Source organism: Hesperophylax consimilis, chromosome 10, assembly GCF_061612785.1.
Source record: "Hesperophylax consimilis isolate HC1 chromosome 10, BYU_Hcon_1.0, whole genome shotgun sequence".
NCBI lineage: Eukaryota > Metazoa > Arthropoda > Insecta > Trichoptera > Limnephilidae > Hesperophylax > Hesperophylax consimilis.
The window spans coordinates 18,256,433-18,262,652 of NC_142845.1; the positions used below are offsets into that span (position 1 = coordinate 18,256,433).

The 6,220-nt window shown below is 32.6% G+C and overlaps 1 protein-coding gene across 1 annotated transcript in view; it reads right to left on the reverse strand.

Moving 5' to 3' along the window:
• The window catches only part of mol (dual oxidase maturation factor 1 mol), a 99,864-nt gene extending 97,541 nt beyond the window's left edge, over positions 1 to 2,323 (reverse strand). The window contains exon 1 of the mRNA XM_089636129.1: positions 1,338 to 2,323. The gene's annotated coding sequence lies outside the window, so the exon portion shown is untranslated. The remainder of the gene's footprint in view (positions 1 to 1,337) is intronic.
• Between the last annotated feature and the right edge of the window lie 3,897 nt (positions 2,324 to 6,220).

A 6,220-nucleotide genomic window follows, 5' to 3' on the forward strand; every position in this document is an offset into this window, starting at 1 on the left:
TTTCCTTTTCTGATTTTTCTGTTTCAGATTTTCGTTTAAAAATCACTAATATTGTCTTCAATATTTAAAATATTATAATTTGAGGTTTTACTCAATAAGTTATTCCGAAAAATAATAATAAATATGTTTTATTTGATTAATTTGTGTTAATTTCACAAATTACTCATTTTGAATAATATATAGTATATTTGCGGCACGTTTCGGAGTGGAAGATACTTTCAGTATTGCCCTGATGTAAGACCACCATTCAGAATTGAAACGTTGCTTGAAAGAGCTTTGGCCATGTTTGGCGACCAGATCTGAATAGCCAGGTACTTCCCCACCTTCCTCTTCCTCATCTCCATCACCTCCTCACTACTTTCAGCCTCACAACATAACCCAATTGGGGATACCATAGTCTCATGTATCCAGTCTGTGGGAGCAGTTAGGACTCTTGTGCGGTTTCACATAAAAAAATAGACATTCTTCGATAATGTAGAGCGGTCACTCAGGTTTGATTATAAAGTACGCAATGTAAGGGTGGGCGAGCAAACTGGCCGCGGTACTTACTTCAGCAGTAAAACAATAATTCGGATAGTAATTAATGATTTCGAAACTCACTTAGGTATTTAATTTATTGTTATATTATCTAAATTACAGACTAGGTGTTGTCGTCTACAGAAAACCGATGATATTATTTTATAATTTCTCCACGACAGTTATTGAAGTTTTTGGTTGTTTTTAAACCCCGATCAAAAAGAATATAATACTACCACGAGAAGTAGACATTTTCAATTGTACTTTGAAAACATGTATAAAGTCAAACTGGCTAAATCTCTATCACGTAATGCGAAAATTATGGATACTCATTTTTAACGTTTTCACTTTTAATGATAAACGTTACAATAATGTTATATTTTTATTTTTCTAAAATTTCACATTTTGTCTTTTGTTTTTGTTTACATTGTACTATTATATTTCTGATATAACTACTTAATTTAATGGAACCTATTTGGTTTATCGTGGTATGTTCATTATACAATGCAAATTAACATGTAAATATATATGTATAACTGTTTGATTTCTAAATACAAAGATAATCTTTCAGGACAGCTGGATACGCTTAATTCTACTTTTGTTAAATAACAACTCAATTCAATTTAATAATTACTATAAAATACAACTATTTACATCGGGCTAGATAAATAAAAATACTGCATTAGAGTTTTATCTTTTATCAATATTTCTTGCGTTTTGACAGTTCGACCATGTTTGTTCTTGTTTAACGTAATTGTATTGAGCATGTCCAACGATTCTAAAAGCTTAACTGAAATGAAAAAAAAAAAATGTCAACTCACCTTTATCTCAAGATAATCAGCTGATCAGCGAAACTTCAGCTGATCTTTCAAAATACAATAAACCAGTCGCAGAATGGAAAGCAGACGAGGAATCACTAAGCCATGTAAACAATATAATGTCACTCACAAGTCCTACGTGAGATAATTCAACTCAGCAAAAATTTTTAATCGCATCTCTCAGCAATAAAGTGCTAAGTGTTTCCATCAGCTGATCCCGGAGAGATTTCACTTTCTTTCTAACACCCGATCTGTTTACTTTATCGATTTGCACGACCCTCCTTGTTAAGTGCAACGGCTATTATTGTATTATGTATTAAAGTTGAAAATTATTGAAATTGCTGAAACTGTGTCACAGAGACAAATAATATCAGCTGTTTGTATTTAATCTGTATATAATTCAAGATATTTCAAACACTTTTAATTCAATGTTACTTTATAATGAAGTCAGTCACAAAGTTATATTCTCCTAATAATCGCTGTGCTCACAATTTTATTTATTTATTTTATCCCGTCATAACTGCATTGTACGCAGCCACAATTGCTGTAACGTTACAACAATAAAAACTCGCAGCTCGAAATGTCGTAATTTGAGAGTTGCATAATAAAATTATTCACTGTCAATGTTGCGAGAACACTGTGAGACTTGAACGTTTCCGCGTTTTTACAAACTTCGACATTCACCGCGACGATTACGCTGTGTTTTGACTTACAAATTGTTTTGCAAACTCTGCGTCAAAACATCAAAAGTCACAACACATCACAATAAAAAATAAATTAAAAAGAAATTCTTATTAACTTTTCACAGGTATAAAAATAATTTAAGTATATTTTTTTTAAATTTTGTTTTTATGAATATTTTACAGCGGGTATTTCGCGGTTTTGAAGCGTCGTTTTAATGCGTCGGCGTCCGCGCTTTAGTCCGGCGTCGTCGGTTATTCGTTCGGCACTGATCGTTGGCCGCCTTGTCGCGGGGCTGATACCTGATACGGCCGTGCTGATCGGCTGATCGGCTGATACGGCCGCGCAGCGAGGAGGAAGGAAGACGGCCGCCGCGGAACGCTCAAGGTCCGCTAAGAGGAAAATGTTTTCATCTCGGAATTACATGGACGAGAGCAGTGACAACACCTTACTCTTTGACGTTATGTGCTCCGGTCAACGTATGCCCACTTTATTATTAGCTTAAGACCGGAGTGCGTTGATTTTTAACTTGCAATAATTGTTTTTTTTTGTGTTGATTAATGTTGAGTTGATTGAAAATATAGAAAACATAAGATAGATATTTTTTTAATAATGTTAAAGATTCCGCCAACAGTTAGGGATTTGTATTTTTTATTAGGAAAATTATACAGAGAGTAATAAACAATAGTAATTTGAAAATCAAAATAATTAAATTAATAAATAATCTAGGTACGTACTTAATTACTACCTACTACTAATTTTAGTTTAGGCTGGTTTTGTGTTTCAAAACGATTCTTGGTTGAATAGAATTACCACACTACGCTAAAATTTAGAAAAAAATAATAATTTTTTAAATAATAAAGTGATACTATGGATACATTCTTGAGAAATACTATGGGTACATTCTTAAGAGATACTATGGGTACATTCTTAAGAAATACTATGGGTACAATCTGAAGAAATACTATGGGTATATTCTTAAGAAATACTATGGATAAAATCTTAAGAAATACTATGGATACAATCTTAAGAAATACTACGGGTACAATCTTAAAAAATACTATGGGTACATTATTAAGAAATACTATCGGTACAATCTTAAAAAACACTACGGGTAAAATTTTAAGAAATACTATGGGTACATCCTTAATAAATACCTAGTATAAGTGTATGTTTAGTTAACTAACTAACTAACTAACTAACCATCACGCCGTTTCCCCGCAGGGGTAGGCAGAGAGGACGGACCGCCAAACAACTCGGTCCTGGCACACACTCCTTGCCTCATTCACATTCATACATCGTCTCATACATACTCTTCTATTGTTCTGACTCTTGACATGGCCCGACTCAAGTATCTGATTCACTTGGTCGTGCATTTAAATGTATAGTTTAGTTAAAGTTTTTTTTATATTCCGGATGATACAGGGTGATTACTGACATTATTTGGAGTAAAAAAATGTATGTGAAATTTTGGTCTCCAGTGAATTTCTGATGTTTTTTTTTCAACTACTTTCGAAAAAAAATTTCGAAAACAATTTCTACTTATTTTGTAGAAAAAAATCATATAAAAGTCACCCGAGACCGAATTTCATTTGCATTTTTACTGGTTAAAGTAAGTCAAGTACGTCCATAGAAATACCACGTAACTCAACCGAAAAAAAAACAAAACATTTTCCGCTAAAACAACATCAATACCGTAATTTTTTTTAAATCTTAGCCTAATAAAAAGTCACTAGATGCCTATGGGTACTACAATAAGGGAAAAAAAGAGGTAATTTATGTATTTCATGTCTAAGATCTCGGATTTCAGATCTATACAATTGAATTTCAGAAAATATGTTAACTAAGGAAATAAATAGGTTTTATTTTATAAGGTATTTTATTGGCGACGAATCTATCTAGTGGTTTTTAAATTAATGCAGTGGGATGATTAATTATGTGTTGATTAATGTTTTATATGAACTTATTGACGCAGTCTATCGGAATTAAATATATTGACTAACAAATCAATAGATAATACACGAGATCATCGATTAGCTGCGATGGGAGTTTTAAGGCGATGGAACATAATATTACATAAATATTTAGGAGCAACGTAATAAAAATTCTCATAAACTTGCCCAAGGTTATGTACCGTATAGATTTGCTTAAGAAAATGAAATGATAAAAATTAAAATCAGATGAAATGCGTCACTTTTAATCTTAACATTCAAAATACCAGGATACGACATAACAGAACATATGTTCTGACTCAGCATAAAACAATACACCAGGAATGATGATGATTAAGGTATTAGATTAAAAAAAGTAGATACAGTCCATATAAATATCTGCCAAGGATGCCAAGCAATACGATGTAATGCAAAATATATATATATACATGAAAACATTATTTCTATAATACTCACTTAATAAGTGAATTCATAGATAAGTTACCTACTACATATTTCTAACGATTTAAATCAAGCCACAGAATAACCCCGTTTAATTACCAATCAACGCCGTGAAGTGGTTTAATATTCATTTCATTTAATTGCGAACTGGAACCAAACAAACACCTTTTATAATAATAAAAGCCAATCAAACAGTTAGATATTCATCGATTATGTTTCCTTTATTCAGACAACTGAAAGATTGGCTCATTAAATAAATAACCAATTAGATATGTTTATTAATAATTATAACGTTGAGTAACAAACAATACAATAGATATAGGTATTTGAATGTTTGTGGCCGATCCACGGTTTAATGTTGCCTTCAAAAGGTGAAAATAACAACAAACTAATTAATGATTGATAACGAATTACAATATGCAGGATTTTCCAATAGGAGGTGTTATTTTGATATTCAATCGAAAAAGATCAATGGTTTCGTTGTTTGTGTGGCACGTAGCGCCGTTTTGTTGGAAATAAACGTTGTCTAGATCAATACCATCCAATTCCGGCAATAAAAAATCATTAATTATCTCTCGATAGCGCAATCCATTCACCGTAACTGTTGCTCCAGCCTCATTTTCATAAAAGTGAGGTCCAATGACTCCGCCGGACCATAAACCGCACCAAACAGTCACACGTTGAGAATAAATATGCTTTTCAACAATAAATCTTGGGTTTTCCCAGCCCCAGATGCAACAATTTTGCTTGTTGATGAAGCCACCGAGGTGGAAATGGGCCTCATCACTCAAGATGATTTGCATTTGATTCACTCAAGTGAATTTTAATAATTTCAGTGCGTTGTTGAAGCGTGTATCGTTCCATTTGTATTAATGACGTAGTTTCTACTTGACAAATGTTAAAAAATGACAGCTTCAAAAGTAACATCTACCGAAAGAGCGGGCTTTTTAAAATAACACCTCTTATTGGAAAACCCTGTATAAAAACATTCCGAATTTATTCAAACTAGCCACGGGAACCATATATTTTGCTAGCCATATAGTACATTAGCAAAAAATTGGACCACGTTCATAAATCAAACTAAGCTATCACTTACTTAAATGCAGATGGCGTCAGAATACTGATAACAATTATTTATTTGCTGCAGTAAATTATGATTATTCTTTTAACCAGGAAGAAGACACAATATTTAAATGATTTGGAATAAATTATACCTATTCTTATTATGTGTTGAATGTAATGTTACAGGAAATATTCACATTTAAATAATCTGCCACTTTTTAATGCAAGATGAATTAGATACATCATTTTGCATTAGTTTAATGTAAAGGATTTTCCAATAAGAGGTGTTATTTTGAATAGCCCGCTATTTCGGTAGATGTTACTTTAAAAGCTGCAATTTTTTAACATTTGATAAGTAGAAACTACATTATTAATAAAAATGGAACAATACACACTTTAACAACGCACTTAAATTATTAAAATTCACTATTATTAATTATTAGAATTCCATAAAAAAAATCATCTTGAGTGATGAGGCCCATTTCCACCTCGGTAGCTTCGTCAACAAGCACGGAAAACCCAAAAGTTATTGTTGAAAAGCTTTTTTTTCCTCAACATGTGACTGTTTGGTACGGTTTATGATCCGGCGGAGTCATTGGACCTTACTTTTTCGAAAATGAGGCTGGAGCAACAGTTACGGTGAATGGATCGCTATCGAGAGTTGATTAATGATTTTTTTATGGCCGAAATTGGATGGTATTGATCTGGACAACGTTTACTTTCAACAGGACGGCGCTACGTGCCACACAA